At 35.6% G+C, this 18,012-nt stretch overlaps 1 protein-coding gene across 1 annotated transcript in view; it reads left to right on the top strand.

Moving 5' to 3' along the window:
* The window catches only part of LOC145248202 (UPF0764 protein C16orf89 homolog), a 252,393-nt gene that overhangs the window by 42,532 nt on the left and 191,849 nt on the right, over window positions 1-18,012 (top strand). The gene's annotated exons all lie outside the window — the stretch shown is intronic.

Below are 18,012 nucleotides of genomic sequence, written 5' to 3'. Positions count from 1 at the left end.
TAGAATCGTGATAAAGATAATAAAGAGAGAGAGAGAGAGAGAGAGAGAGAGAGAGAGAGAGATAGAGAGAGAGAGAGAACATGACAAATATTTTTAAAAAATGTCCAGTAAGATTTATCACCAGCACGGGGGCGGATAAATGTATTTATAGGCATGATTTATTCCTGAACCACACAAAGCGCCTCGCAGACATCCTGAAAAAGAGAACAGAGACAGTAATGAGAATTTAAAGACTATACTGCCTACATACTAGCGGAAATTTTCTTACTTCTTTCTACATTAATCCAAGCTACAGAAGCAAAGTGGCTGACTATAGTCGAAGGCAACCCGAAGACTCCGTTTTCATAAATTGCTACGCTGAAGCTTAGGGGAGGATACCAGTCCATTCCGGGGATTACTCCACTTGTCCTTGATCCTCGCCTTACAGTGTTTCGTTAGGGGGTGGGGCATCAAATATCATTATTTTAAGACTTTGGTCTGACTCGATCGAGGATTGAATTCTGGTCTCCCCGGCTCATGAGCGAACATTCTTATAATGATGCTAAAATTCCTTTGTAAATAATAACTGTCTTTCAATGTCATTACTATAAGAATGTGTTTCGTTCTTCTTCCGTTAAAATAATTTTCGCCGTGAACTAAATATACTTTAATTAAATAAAACGAATTATATATATATATATATATATATATATATATATATATATATATATATATTAAGAACTAGGAGGTGGCTCCCGACCTTGCCGGGTCGTAAAGTACGCTTAAATGGTATATTTTAAGGAACGCAGATTTCGTATTTATTATATATATAAAAGTGAAAGTGTCTCTGTATGTGTGTCTGTGTGTATACATTTCCCTATGCAATAACTCTGTCAATTTTCGAAATTTGATATACAGTGCACTGAGATTTGGAAAAATCGATGCGACTGGTTTTTGGCCAGAAATTTGGCGATTAAGGGGTCAAAGTTGAACGATTTGACCTTTGAGAACTCTACCAAACTCCTCCGCCAATTTTAGGTCTAAACACTTGAAATTTTAGATATAGGTTAAGTGTACATGGATCTAACTTAATAACTTGATTTGAGCCCAAAACAATAAATTTTAAGAGATCATAATAGGGGTCAAAGTTAAAAAGATTGACCGCTGTTTTTTTTTTTTGCTCAACGTACACCTCCAAATACCCGGGCAACGCCGGGCATCCATGCTAGTATATCTATAAAAGTGAACGTGTCTGTGTGTCTCTGTGTGTGTGTGTCTGTCTGTGTACATTTTCCTACGCTATAACTCTGTCAATTTTCAGTTTGCAGACTCGAAATTTGATATAAGGGTACTGAAATTTGGGAAAATCTTTGTAATCCGTTTTCGGCCAGTAATTTGGCGATTAAGGGATCAAAGTTCAACGATTTGACCTTTGAGAACTCTACCAAACTCCTACGACAATTTTGGGTCTGAACATTTGAGATATAGGTTCCTTGGACATGGATCTAACTTAATAACTTGATTTGAGGCCAAAACACAAAATGTTAAGGGGTTATAATAGGGGTCAAAGTTTAAAAAATTGACCTTTTTTGTTGCTCAAAATACACCTCCAAACACCCGGGCAACGCCGGACTGACATGCTAGTATATATAAATATATATAAACACTTGTGAGTGGGGTGATTTATAGATTTTAGTTTTACTGGAAGTTTAAAATCAATAAATGCTTATTATTGTATTAGTACTACCAGCAATTAAAATTTTTCTTAAGCCAAAATCAAATTCGAAAAGATAATTAAAGTAATTGTTTTTGGCATCGGAAAATATCCACAAAACTGTCCGATTCCGATACCCTAGAAAGTTATACATATATATATATATATATATATATATATATATATATATATATATATATATATATATACATATATACATACATACATACATACATACATATTATTTTTTTACTATCAAAATCCTACAGACACTAGTGTTTCATCCTTTCTGGAATCTTCAGTGCAGGATGTCACGATTAACATCAGTCGAACGATTCGAACTCCGCAACATGAGATATCTCTGGCTCGATTAGCGAAGACCGTAACAATTCGGCTACCATTAACCGCATGAAATAACGTTGGATTTAAACATTTTCATTTTAAATGTTCTTTACGACAGCCAGACAGTGATCTAATCGTTATCCGATGATCTATGCCTAAGAGCTAAATTAACCGATCTAATAGAGCTAATATATATATATATATATATATATATATATATATATATATATATATATATATATATATATATATAATTATAAAAGTCAAATGACCTTGTAACGGGAGTTCTAACCTAACATCCGGTTTACGACTTCCGGTTGCGCATGCCTACATAAAGATAAACCCATAACAGCGTAAAAAAAAAACACAAATCGCTGGACCGGTTTCATTCGAACAAACGGACGTCCTTAGAAAAGCGAATATCTTAAATTTATTGAATAAAAAACTTAAAGATATGTGAAACCAATGCCAAACGTGATTACAAATAATACGTATAATCATCGACCTGTTTCATATATACGATATATATATTATTCTAAATAATCAATGCGACAATAAAACGTATTGTTTTACTGTGTACGTTTTCAGCGTCCCAATATTTCCCCCGTTTAAATTATCCAAATAAACAATTGTTAATACTTTCTGCTTTTTTTTTACATCGTCCATTTCCGTATTAAGTTTAAGATAAGTTATTTTAACGCAATTTTCTTACAAATAAATCTACTTTAACCCGTTGACAACCATGAGCATTTTAGAACGGCAATTTACCCACTGACCTCCTCTTTTTTAAATTTATTCTCCATTTTTTTTAATACACCTTTCTTAAAAACATTCATTCATTTTCTTCTACACTACCAACATAAATAAATAACCCTGAAAACATGATTTTTTTAAAATTGCGTTACAAATAAATAATCAACGCGACAGTAAAACGTATTGTTTTACTGTGCACGTTTTCAGCGTTCCAATTGTTTTTTTTTTCGCGTTTAAATTAAAAGATATATCAAAATTGGAATTTAACTTCAAGTATTATGGTATCCGTTCAGTGCACATTTACCTATAAGTATAGAAAACCAATTATAATTATATGGTTGTAAGTTTTTTTTTTTTCAAAAATAAACAATTATAAACAGAACGACTCATAGAAATCTATCTATATTCTTTTTTCATTTTAATATACTTTCATAGAAATGTTTCTGTTATGTTACAAAAACAATTTTCTTTACGTCACAAGCGTCACGCCCACACATTAATTCCATGGCTAATATAACATACTGGCCCAACGGATCACGGGTAGTCTAGTATATGATACATATATAATATATATATATATATATATATATATATATATATATATATATACACTAGACTACGAGTATATATATATATACACTAGACTACGAGTATATATATATATATTTATATATATTAGACTACGAGTATATATATATATATAGATATATATTAGACTATGAGTATATATATATATATATATATATATATATATATATATATATATATATATATATATATATATATATTGCAAAAGTACCCGTCGTTGACTGGGTTCAAAAACATCCTACAGAAAATGGACTCTGATTTATGAAAGTATGATAGGTTATGAAAAGGAAGGGTTGTAAAGAGATAGCTTCGAATTTGGGGGTATCAAAACCAAAGCAAAATATGATGAAAGTAAAAATAAAATAGATAAACCCTATAATTTATTATACCATACTTGTTCACACTGAAACACTTCTTACAATAATCTGTGGATCTATATTAAAAAAACCTTGGTAAAGTTTGTGACATATTTCCATTCCATGGAGGCCAGGTGCGAACGCACACCCCACAATTTTATTATGCCATCCCTATTTAAGTTAAAACATATTTATCAAAGTATTATTATGTACATCTATATCAAAAACACTTGTAAACGTTTTTTTTTTAATTTTAAAATTTTTATTTCCATACTTTGTGGACCAGGCGCATACGCAGACCGCACAATTTTAATGAATCATCATTATGCCAGATCAAACATACCAATTTCTGTGTCTCGATACATCTATCATTATATGTGATCAGTTTTCTATAATAGTCAACCATATAGGAGCCTATTCGTGACCAGACACACACACAGACGTTCAGCTTTATATATATATATATATATATATATATATATATATATATATATATATATATATATATATATATATATATATATAGGCATGGATCTAATTTGATTTGCATGTCTGCCTAAAACTTTCGACAGAGTCGACGGATCTTTACAAGATCAGTATCGTTTTGAAGTTGCTCAATATACACCTCCAAATACCCGGACAACACCGGGCTGAAATGCTAGTATATATTCTTACTATAATATATTTTTTAAATACTTGCAGACACTAGCATTTCATCCTTTCGGGAATGATCTGACTCCATTATCAAGGAACAAACCACACGGCCAACTTTAACCGCGAGAAATATCATTGAAATTTAAAAATTTATTTTTAAATGTCGAGACGTCCGTCCATAGCGATTTAATGATTATAACAATATGATCTGCCCTTGCGAGCTTAAGTGACCGATTTTCATTTCAACTTTAAAGTGCTCAATATATATATATATATTACTAATGGATAGTTGTAGTAGTATATATGATCTGAAGTTAAACTATATTATTGCTTCATAAGAATGAAGATGAAAATTTGCCTTTACTCCAAGATGAAGTGTATCAACATTAACAATGCATAATGAATAAAAATGCACAAGACAAAATAACATTATAGATAGATCGGCAGACGGTACGTCTAGTAGGGAAAGATCGTCTCCCGGTCCTTTTATTTACAAAAGAACAGATTTAAAGACTGTCGCGCCCTCTAGTGGTAGTTCATTGAAGTGCAAGGGAGATAATCCTGTCCAATATATTACATCCCTTCAATCTTACTCTGGATCACGAACATAGTCTTCAAATTTTTTTGGTGGTCTCCGAATACGCCCTGACTTGCGAGAGGGTGGTGATGCCGATTTTTCTACCACTGCTGGAGTCTCTGCAACCTCTTCCATATGCCTGCTCTCAGGTATTAAACTTTCCTCAGGACTGTCGGGTGTGCTGGAAACTTAAGGTGTGCCGAAACTCTCAAGATTCTTTGCAGCATTATCAGCTTGTATCTCAGGCGTAAGTTCCACTGCTACTGGTGATGAGAGTTTCACAAGCTGGTCCACATGCCTCCTTACTAGCCATCTACCGGTTTCCACTTCAAAATTCACTGCTCCCAACTGTCTGGTAATGGTACCTTCAATCCATCGCTGAGTAGATCCATAGTTACGCACAAGCACAGGATCGGCTACTTTAAATTCACGGAGCGGCACCATTACCTTGCTCCCCCTTTCCATTTTATTTTTTACATCCATAGCCTTGTACGTGTCTGGCTTTGCCAAATGAAACGCTGTTCGTAACTGCCGTTTGAACATCAGCTCGGCAGGAGAAACCCCAGTTGATGAGTTTGGAGTTATCCTATAAGTGAATAAAAATCGGTTCACCTTGGTTTCAAGTGTTGCCTTGCCGTTTGTATTCATCCTTTTAAGCGCTTCCTTGAAGGTGCGTACACTGCGTTCTGCTAGTCCATTCGAGGAAGGATGGTAAGGAGCTGTGAAAATGTGCCGAATTCCATTAGCATTCATGAATGCTTTGAATTCTTCACTTGTAAAACAGGGACCGTTGTCACTCACAATTAATACCGGTAGTCCATGAGTTGCGAAGATCCCTCTCAATTTTTCAATTGTGGTCATAGCAGAAGATGATTTTGTAATGCAAACTTCAGTCCACTTTGAATGAGCATCCACTACTATCAAAAACATGTGCCCCAAAAATGGACCCGCATAATCTAAGTGGACTCTCTCCCATGGTGAACTTGGATATTCCCAGCAATGAATGGGAGCCTTGCCGGGGTTGCTTTGATAATGTATGCAGGTTCCACAAGCTTTACCGGCTCTCTCAATATCTGCATCAAGATTTGGCCACCACACATAGCTGCGAGCAAGGGCCTTCATTCGCACGATCCCTATGTGTGTCTGATGTAATTGCTGCAACACTTTTGTTCTGAGTATAGCCGGAACTACTACTCTACTCCCCCATAATACGGTACCATCTTCACATGTCAACTCTGTCCGTTTGTTGAAGTAGGGCTTCATTGCCGTGTCTGGACTACACCTACTCCAGTCATTCAGGATGTATTCGTACACCCGACTCAAAGTAGGGTCTCTTCTTGTCTCCAATCTCACTGCCGCCACAGTCACTGGAGCATCAACCAAGTTCATCATGTGTATCCTGTTAGAATTAGGTGTGACATCTTGCTCCTGCACACTGATTGGAAGACGACTGAGGCAATCTGCATTTCCATTAAGGGACCCGGCACGATACTCCAACCTGTAATTATAGGCAGCCAGAAATATGGCCCAGCGTTGAACTCTGGCAGCAGCAAGAGAAGGGATCGGCTTGTTTTCAGCAAACAACCCCAATAACGGTTTGTGGTCAGTGAACAACGTAAAATTATTCCCATACAGATATTGGTGCAACTTTTTCACCGCAAAGACTAGGGCCAGCCCCTCCTTCTCAATGTGCGCATAATTCCGTTCTGCCTCAGACAGCGTTCGTGATACGTAGCATACTGGTTTCTCCCTTCCATCTTCCATTTTGTGAGCCATTACAGCTCCCAGTCCATAGGGAGAAGCATCTACTTGCACCAGAATCGGTCTAGATGGATCAAAATGAGTTAAAAGAGGCGCAGAACACAGCATTTTCTTTGTTTCTTCAAAAGCCCTGGTTTGTCCAGCACCCCATACCCAGGGAGCACCCTTCCTCATTAAGTTGTGAAGCGGTTCAAGTAATGTTGATAAGTTTGGCAAATGACTATGATAATAGTTAAGTGCCCCTAGGTAGGCTCTTAATTCTGTGATATTTTGCGGTCGAGGTGCCTCTGTCATGGCGGCTACTTTGTCTGGAAGAGGCGCTATGCCTTCCTTACTAATTCTGAAACCCAGATATGTCACTTCAGGAAGGAGAAACTTGCACTTACTTCTCTTTAATTTTAACCCGGCCTTATCTAGAGCAGCAAATACACTGTATAAATTCTTCAGATGACTACTGTCATCACTACCTGAAACCAGGATGTCATCCACACGCACCTTGCAGAAAGGAATGTTCTTCAATCTTTTGTCCATCTCCCTTTGAAAAATCCCTGTAGCACTGTGTACCCCAAATTGTAGTCTGGTGGGCTGGTATAATCCTTGGTGAGTGTTTACTGTTAGCAGTTCCTGGGTTTCTGCATCCAATTCCAGCTTCTGATAGGCATGACTCAAGTCAAGCTTGCTAAATTTTTGACCCCCTTTCAAAGTAGCAAATATATCTTCTGCCCGAGGAAGAGGGTAATAGTCACATGGTGATGCCCGGTTTACTGTTTGTTTGTAATCTCCACAGATCCGGATGCCTTCATTATTATTTTTGGCAACCGGTACAATGGGGGCAGCCCACCTAGAGTATTCCACTCTTTTGTAAATTCCCTGGTTTTCCAGGCGATCTAGCTCCTTTTCCACATCCGCTTTTATGGCATAAGGTACTGGTCTTGCCCGACAAAATTTGGGACTCACCGTTTTATCAATAGGTATTTTGACTTTAAAATCCTTTAAACACCCCATTTCTTCACTGAACAGCGAATCAAATTCTTTTAAAAGCCTTTCCAACCTCGAAGGGGAATCTTCCTGGTATAAAGGAAACATGCTTCTCCAATCCAGCTTTACCTTATTCAACCAGTTGCGGCCAAGAAGTGTCGGTACATTACCTTTCACCACCAGCAAAGGTAGTCGATGCTTTAACCCTTCCTGGATTACTTCCACGTCTGTGGTCCCATGTGGTTTCACTAATTCACCAGTGTACGTTCTCAACTTGACATGGCTTTCCTTTAGATCACGAACTTGGCCAATTTTATTGAATTTTTCTAGGCTCATTACTGTGCATGCAGCTCCAGTGTCCACTTCCATGACCACTTTCTCTTGATTAATTAGCAGTTCCACTAATACTGGTGGTGTCCGAAGGTTAGCAACTGTGTGCAAGTCTAGCCTTTTCATACTTATTTCCATTTCTTCACAACAATTTTCCTCCACATTGTTCACCATCCTGCTTTCCTTACCTCGTGTTGCGGAGCTAGGAGGCCTGCTCTCTTCTTGCCTACACTTTCGACGAGTATGCCCTATTCGCCTGCATTTAAAACATTCCTTGTTTTTAAACTGGCGCTTGTCCGCTTGGTGGCCAGTGCTTCCACAACGATAACACTCTCGTTTTAATGGTAACCTGTGTACGGACGTTTCACTTCCACTCGTCTGTGCTCCCAACATCAACTTGGAATATTTCCTTGCCGATTCCATAGACACTGCTATTTCAATGGCCTTGTGCAAAGTTAGCATTCTTTCGCCAAGCAAGCGCTCCTGTATCTTCTCATCTTTCACTCCCACAACCAAACGATCACGTATGTGTTCATTTACTTTTTCTTCAAAGTTGCAATGTTCCGACATTTTTCTCAGTGTGGCCACATATTCACTAATGGACTCACCTTCTTGTTTGTCTCTCGTGTTGAATAAGAAACGTTCATGTATTTCGTTGGGGGCCGGCCTGATGTGCCTCTCCATCAGAATACATAGTTCTTCAAATGTTTTCTGCTCTGGCCTGTTTTCGGCTAAACCCCTGAGAATAGCATAATTTTTTGCCCCAATAACCGACAAAAATATAGCACATTTCTTACCTTCATTCAACACATCATTGGCAGTAAAAAAAACTTTACTCTCTCAATATAGTGCGACCATTCTTCTTCCGCACTATTCCATTCTCCAATGGTGCCTAATAAAGCCATTTTTATCCGCTACTCGGCAACTTTCCTCGTTCGATTTGGTGTGGGTGTTCGTTTTTAATTTTAAATTGTCTTGTTACTCCTCCACATTATTTGTTCCTCGTCGCCAATTGAAGTGTATCAACATTAACAATGCATAATGAATAAAAATACACAAGACAAAATAACATTATAGATAGATCGGCAGACGGTACGTCTCGTAGGGAAAGATCGTCTCCCGGTCCTTTTATTTACAAAAGAACAGATTTAAAGACTGTCGCGCCCTCTAGTGGTAGTTCATTGAAGTGCAAGGGAGATAATCCTGTCCAATATATTACACAAGACAATGCACCGTATTACAATTAGATCACAACGATGACAAATTTACATGAATTGCATTCGAATTCCTTCCGCCTCCCCACCCCGTATTCTCCAGATCTGACGCCCAGCGACTACTGGCTGTATGCAGACGGCAAATAATGTTTCAAGTAAAGTGATTTGGTTTAATATCCATTTTAGATGCTGTCAAGAGTCTCCGACTATCTCTTTTCTCTTTGATTACATAAGATATAATTTTGAGAGTAAATTATTTATAGAGAACACATTTTAACAATTGGAAAGCGCCCAAGGCATAAATCAACGAAGCGTTTCATAGATTTCAACAAAGGTTATTTAAAAACACTTAACATGATCTTTTTAGGGCTCATAGAGTGTGAAAGAAAACTCGACGCCATGGCGGGCCTTGAGTTTTCCTCCTTATAACACACGAGCGGTTATTATTCTCTCTATTAGAAAACAAAATATTGAATTTAACGGCAGACAATTATCAGTTTGTGCGCACAGTTTAAGAGTACAACAAGTTATGAATGAAACGAGCTGTGTGTTGAGAGCTATGGCAATATAGTTTGTGAGTCACACTGTGGCACGTCTGTGTAGGAAAAATAATGACAATATTGAAGAAATTTCAATAGCAGACTTACCATTTTGTACGACACACTACGTTGGTAATTAAGTACACGTAATTAAAAATTATTGAAATTCATTCAAAATTATCATTATTTTCTTTTTCAACGTAGACGTGCCATAGTGTTCCATACAGACAGCATTCTCATTCCCCTCAGATACAACACAGCTCCTTTCACACTATCCACAATGCTTCAAGAAAACTACAATAGCCTCCACACACACACACACACACACACACACACACACACACACACACACACACACACACACACACACACACACACATATATATAAGTTAATCCAGGCGAATTCTCTGCTTAGCTCTACCTATGTATTGAGCACTGTTGAATTAAATACTGAAAATTTACGCATAAAATTATATTTTCGTATATTAATTTACGTGATTAAACGAAGTATATATATATATATATATATATATATATATATATATATATATATATATATATATATATATATATATTCCGCTCCCCATGTGATGGTACCAAATTAGTTAAAGGGAAAATTATTCCCCACTCACATTTAGGTAAAAATGCACTTTCGTAAATAATTGAATTCATTCAAAGCGTATCGCAAAAAATTAAAAAAAAAAAAAAAATAACATATAAGTAAATCGCGATATATCCAAACAGTCGTAAGAGATTGGTCTCCTTACCATAGGGTCCCGATTTCGAATCTCGCTAGATTAAGCCACTCTGATGAGTCGTAGACGACGAAACACGTGTCATTGGATAATTATATTAAAAAAAAAAAAAAAAAAAAAAATATATATATATTCCGCTCCCCATGTGGGGGTACCAAATTGGTTAAAGGGAAAATTATTCCCAACTCGCATTTAGGTAAAAATGCACTTTGTCGTCTTTTTTTTTACGTTAAACTATATATATAAAACGACATTATTTTTGTGTGTGTGTTTAAATACGCACACACACATGTGTGTGTTTGTGTGTGTGTTTCAGTCTCTGTGTCTGTGTGCCTATGTTTGTGTGTGCGTTTTTCACCACTTCTTTGCCTCGTAACGAAGACGAAGATCAAAACCAGTATATGATGATAACAAAACGTTTTCTTTTGAATCCTTATTACAGTTTTCATCCAAATCAATTCTATTTTTTTATTTTGTTTTTTTGATATTAGAAAATATCTTCAATTTAAGGCTTAAGCTTAAGGAATCTGAAAAATTAATTGAAATTCAGGGAATCTTGCTAAAGTAGTGTCAAATAACTATGTGTCCAATTTCATGCAAACCTGAAATATTTAAATCTTTAAATGGGAGATTGAGCTTATATGCCCCCTAAAAACCCTTGAACATGTTCAACAGATATTGGAATTTGGGGAATATTTATTAATTAATGTTTCTTACCTATAGTTAAAATTTCACGAAAAATTCAGGCATCTGAATTTTCGCGAGGAGCATCCACACCCTTTTTGCCGACTAATAAAGTAAGCTAAGAATAACCAAGATTAAGACCCCTTTTCACTCGCACAGGTGTTTCAAAATTTCATAATGATCAGTTTATTAGTTTAGGAAGGAATTCTCTACGTACACACATATATACATATTTTGCTTAATATAAATAGATTTAGATGTCAGTGTGCGTGTGTGCGTGTGTGCGCGCGCACTAATAGTATTATTGTATATAGTTTGAGTCTTCTGGCATCTCAAAAGAAAAATTTGACGTCATGTTTGACGTCAGAATTTCGCCATAAAAGTTACTCGGCGATTCTCCTTCAACCTGAACACCCACTTCAATCGCTTGTTATGCTTGATCGTTCTCTATTATGCTCTTATTACGTTCTATCCGTTTCGATTTCTAACTTTGATCGATCTACTAACAGGGAATACGTGTATTATATATATATATATATATATATATATATATATATATATATATATATATATAATATGTGTGTGTGAATATATATGTATGCATACGTATATATATATATGTGAATATATATATATATGTGTGTGTGAATATATATATATATAATATGTGTGTGTGTGAATATATATGTATGCATACGTATATATATGTGAATATATATATATGTGTGTGTGAATATATATATATATATATATAATATGTGTGTGTGAATATATGTATATATATATAATATGTGTGTGTGAATATATATATATATATATAATATGTGTGTGTGTGAATATATATGTATGCATACGTATATATATGTGAATATATATATATGTGTGTGTGTGAATATATATATATATATATAATATGTGTGTGTGAATATATATATATATATATACTATGTGTGTGTGAATATATATATATATATATAATATGTGTGTGTGAATATATATGTATGCATACGTATATATATGTGAATATATATATATGTGTGTGTGTGAGTATATATATATATATATATATATATATATATATATATATATAACTACTTAATTTACTCACAGAAAATTAATATACGAAAGTGTAGATTCATGCGTAAACTTTAAGTATTTATTTCAAAAGTGCTCAATACGTAGGTAGAGCTAGTTAGTAATTTATAAAATATATATGGCGATTAAGCTACACTGAATATTCCGCGTTTCATCCACTCTAGGACTTTTCAGGCTTATGCGCATAAGTCTGAAGAGTCCTAGAGTGGATGAAACGCGGAATATTCAGTGTAGCTTAATCGTCATATATATATATATATATATATATATATATATATATATATATAACGATGGGACGATTCCAATCCTTTTTTCATTCCGATACAATTAACGACTCTGATTCTTTATAAATCTGTAAATATTTTACTATAAAGTTATTTTTTCCCTCGATTACCATAAAAACAGATGTTAAATGCGCTGATATTTTTTCTCAAGCGTAAGAAGACGGTTGTGGCGGGAGGAGGGGTCTATATATTTTAGATTCACTGGTAGTTCAAAATCAATAAATATTTATTATTTTATTTTATTTTATTACCAGCAGTGGAAATTTTGTTTTAAACAAAATCAAATAAAAAAACAAAAAACAAAAGAATCGGTTTTGGCAATGGAAAATATGTACAAATTTTTCCAAATTAGAAAAAGGAAAATAGGCACACACACAGACACACATACGCACACACACACACACACACACACAGACAAAAAATCAAGATAACAAAGATTGGATTGATAGCAACAAATAGTGTATTTTCACTATTCGTTACAAATGTTTCACGACCATTCGGACAAGTTCAAACCTTATATCGTTTGAAAATATTCACAAGAACGGCCTCCCTTTAGATGTTCAGAAAAACACTTTTTTAATAAACAATATGGAATCCATTTTCTGTTTAAGGAAAACTATGTGATAAAAAAATTTACCTGCATTTCTTCTTTCAGAGATTTTTTCCGTTTTCCGTTTGTTAAGGATTTTTCATATCTACCTTGGTAGATATAAGAAATGTAGGCAAATTTCCTGGTTAATTCGTGTTATCTGCTAACGCGACTTGACTCACATGCTCAATATTTTTAATTAATATTTCAGTTGTGCTGCCTTTTGTATGCTGTCAAATCTCCATTTGAGTTATATTTCTTCAGGTATTTTTCCAGGTGTTTCGAAACTGCGCCTCGTGTTTCAAACTTCCTATTAACTTGCTTCCCCACGAGAGCAGAGTTAGACACAGGGTCGGTTTTTAATGTGGGGAAATTCAACTCCCCCAAAAGGGGCGTTCTAGATAGGAACAAGAATAAAAATTGTCTCAGTCATGAAGGATTTCTCCTTCACTGACAAAGGACCGAAAAGGTGAAGTGTAGCATCAGAACAGATACTACACTGTGATCTTGTTTATATAGTTTATTACATGAAATTTACAAATTAAGTTATAAAACAAAAAATGAAAAATAACACACAAGAAACTTAGGTATGAAACCCATAAGAAATTTACCATAATACCGCATTCACACTGTGGACTTAAACCTACTTAATAAATTCCCCAAGCGTTTTTATAAAAATTAGATGCATGCTGCGTGTTTATATACAATTTTTTTTTCGTGTCCTGAAGGCCAAGAAGCTTACAGTCCATTTCTTCATTCCCTTATTTTCTTCAATTATCTCGAAAGCTATTTGCTAAGATTTTCTAACTGCTATGAAGGCGAAATCTATTTTTTTGAGAAAACATCTTCGTGCGCTAAGGCAGAAATATGAAGAAATAAATGGATGAAAACGATTCTATGGTTATCGGCAATGCAAAATGATTTATTAACAATCTTAAAGCCGAAGGATTTAATTGTTTTTCACTAAGCCGATTTTATTTTTTAAATGGAAATCGCATCAAGCAAGATATGAAGCCACTTGATGTAAGGAGCTAAAAATATTACTTCAAAGTAACAAACAACCAACGATAAATGTTAGATGGATAAATTCTGATTTAGAAAACAGTAATTCATCCTCATTTGTCAGAAACATCGCTCACGGAATGTGAGGACCGAAGAACAAAATAAAAGAAGTTAGTATTCAGTTTTAAATCGCCTGTTTCATTATTTCGTTTGAACAATGAACCAGGTGCAGATAATCTTGGGAAGATTAATCATGCTTGAAAAAGTCTCATGGCAAGGGAGATAACTTTAAGGTACAAAGATTTTTCTCCCTTTAAATGTTAAGATATTTAAAAAGTATTATAGGTGATTCAATTATCCACCTTATACTACTATTTATCGGATTAAAAAAAATATTATTGTTAACTACTATCATATCCGGTCTTCTAGCTTCACTAAGTTAGCTCGTTTGTATTTATGTTGTGTGGAATATGCAAGGCAGACAATATTTTTTCAATCGTAGGCGTGCTCCTTTTTTCCCCGAGAAAAGAAAAAGAGATGAGAAATCGATTCTAAAACTTTCTTTGGCGCTTCTACACTATCAGAACGAAATTTTGGAAATCGTAATACAAAATTTCACACATGAAAACAATAGTATTTATGTATTTATCGTATTTTTAAGATGATTATATCCAAAAATGACGAAAATCGATAAGGTAGAAAATTATTTATGAAAGAAAATAGAGAATATAATTTGAAGAAAACGATCGTATTTGTTTATGTAAGACACATGAGAGTTTAAAAGGGCGGTAATTTTCCATTTCGATTTATTTTATAAAAACAAGATGGCCGCAATTTTTCACCTGTTAACACGATTACAGTTGTTGTTTTTTAAATAATTCAGTAATATTCAGGTAATTTCGACTACATAATTTGGAAGCTAACATTGTAATTTATTAGAATTGACAAAAAAATCAGTTGAAATCATTGTTTTTTTTTATCTGAAAACTTCATTTATCGACTACAAAATTTGGTTCTGAAAGTGTAAAATCACCCCCCTCTCTCTCTCTCTCTCTCTCTCTCTCTCATCAAATCTTTCTCAGAGTTCATACACTGGATCCGCTACTCTTTTCCTCTTCGCGTAAAGTCAGAATCGCTCAAATGCTTCCTTACTGCTGAGACTAATTTCTGCCTCTCCAAATCTACTATCAAACCATTTATGGAATATTCCTGTCATATTTCGGCTGGCGAATCTTTGTCCCATTAGATGGTTCCTGGTAAGATGTAAAAACGTATCTGTAATTTGATTGGTCCGACCCTTTCTTCTCCTCTGTACCCCCATCCCCTCTCTCTTTTTCACTAACATACGTAAAACTGCTAGGCTTCAGCACTTTCTATAAAAACGTACTATTATGGGATTTGTTCTTCAGAATTGTCGGATCTATTTCCAGCTTCCTTTGTTCCAGCTTGTTTGACTTGTTAGTCCAATGGTCTCGATTAGTTCGCTATTTTGATATCTCATCGTAATACAGCTTTTTATTCCAGTAGCTTATTCACCTACTGGCTTTTAGTGGATTGCATCAAGAGTCAAGTATTTTCTGGAGAGATAGAATGATCCAACTATTGTTATCTTTGGCAATATACATTTTGGTTGTTATATTTTCTCCCACTGCAAAAACTTAGACACCAGGGTCGGAAACTGAGATTGAGAAGTCAGCGCTCTCAAAGAGTCAAATGACCTGCAAAAAGTACCCGGGCAGCCCCGTCGGCATTCTCCGATGAGGGCGCCCCAGGCGATCAGCAATAAACTAACCCTTTCTCAAAGAGAGAAGGCAAGGTCTTTGCGGGTGGACCTCCCAGAACTTCACACAACTAAACTCCCACCGCAAAATCAGCAGGGACCGGATCATTACAAGAATGGTCTAATTTCTGTTGATTTTGGGGTCCGAAGATAAAAATCTCTAACCGGAGATTTTTTTTTTTTTTTACTTTAATTCATGTCGCCCACTTTATTTTCTTTTTATTCCCGCCTTTTTTTCTCTTTTCCCTCCCCGATTTATCCGACCTTTTTTTCATACTCCATCTCATGCCCTGATTTCCTTTTATCCCTTCTTTCGTTCATATTGATTCCGAGTTGCAAATCCACCATTGTTAAAGCCATACACAATCTCTTGTATTTATCCACACATTTTCATAGTTATATACACACATACAGATTATCAAGTACACATACACATACACATGCACACATACAGACTATCAGATACCCATACGTACATACAGAGTATCACATAACAATATACAGATTATCACGTACCATAAACACATATGCACAAATAATCATGTGCCTAAACAAACATCTATACAAATTATCACGTACTCATGCACACATATATACACACATACAGATTATCACTCCCCACACATGCATACATGCACACATACAAATTAGCACGTATCCAAACACACACACATATTCACATTATCACGTACACATACACACGTACACACATACAGAATATCAAGTATCCATACACATGTACACATATTGGATTATCATGTACCCGTACACATATACATGCACACATACAGATTATAACCCATCCATACGCACATACACACATAGATTGTCACATACCCAAATACGCATACATATTATTACGTACGATTACACGCATAAACAAACGCAGCTTTGTCTTGTCTGTTTTTGGCGCGTAAAGATTTTCGATTTTTTTTCTTTAGCAGTGTACACGAAGATAAATTAAAACAAATATTTCGATTATTCAGATTTTTTTTGTAAATAATTAAATTCCACTGCCATCTTGTAAATATAATTGATGAAAGCAAACAGTATTTTTTTAGCTTCACTCATAATCCGAAGAACATGTCCAGCAAGTCATACAGAGTGAAAAGATAAAATTGCCGCTCTAGAAAAAACGACATGATTCCATTTCCGTTTGATGAAAACCGGTTTTCTTTTTTTGTTGCAGACCATCTACTAATTGGTCAGTTGCGTACAAATCCCAAGAGCGATTGGGACCTTCTGTCATGTCTGGAAGTTCAACGAGCGAGATCAAAGATGCACCGTTGTACAACTCATGCTCTCTATCGATCCAAGTTATGACAACAGGACCATTGCCAGCACCCTCAAAATGCATTGCTAAATTGCCATGAATAACACTGTATTGCCACGAATAACAGGGACGTGGCCAGAGTGATGAAAACAAAGTTTCCGGCCATGGTTATGGTCTTTTGTGTGGCTTCAAGTGAGGGCCACATCATGCCACCTCACATCTTCGAAGTCGGCTTGAAAGTCAACACCAAAGTGTATCTGGATGTGCTTAAGAGTGTTGTGATCCTCTGGTGCAATCAGGTGGCCGGTGGCAGACCCTGGATGTGGCAGTAGGACTCGGCGCCAGCCTACAAGTCCAAAGAGATCCACGCTTGGCTTCAGGTGGAGTGCGACGACTTTGAACCCTTCTCTCACTGACCCCTGCCCTCTTCCCTCGACTTGAATCGTTTGGTCATACGTCCAGAACATCGCCAACATGACCTTCATCAAAGCCAGCCTGGTCACCGCCATCCGTCGAGTATTCGCCGAGCTCCCGCCGGCGTTTCTGGAAAGGGTATGCTCCCAGTTCCGGACTCGTATCGAGGCGATGATTGAGACTGAAGGTGGTTACATTTAATAGATGTCAGCTCTATAACATAGTCATTTTACCTGAATCGATTTTTAAAAATAATTTTTTTAAAATAAAGCTGTAGTCGTGTTTTCTTTAGGGCGAGATTTATATCATTCCACCCAGTATAAAGAGAAAAAAAACATATTCCAGTTTATA

The sequence above is a fragment of the Euprymna scolopes genome, chromosome 26 (genome assembly GCF_053919585.1).
Source record: "Euprymna scolopes isolate OS-2025 chromosome 26, ASM5391958v1, whole genome shotgun sequence".
Classification (NCBI taxonomy): domain Eukaryota; kingdom Metazoa; phylum Mollusca; class Cephalopoda; order Sepiida; family Sepiolidae; genus Euprymna; species Euprymna scolopes.
The sequence above is the reverse complement of the archived record's forward strand: the minus strand, read 5'-3'. Positions and strand labels throughout refer to the sequence as shown.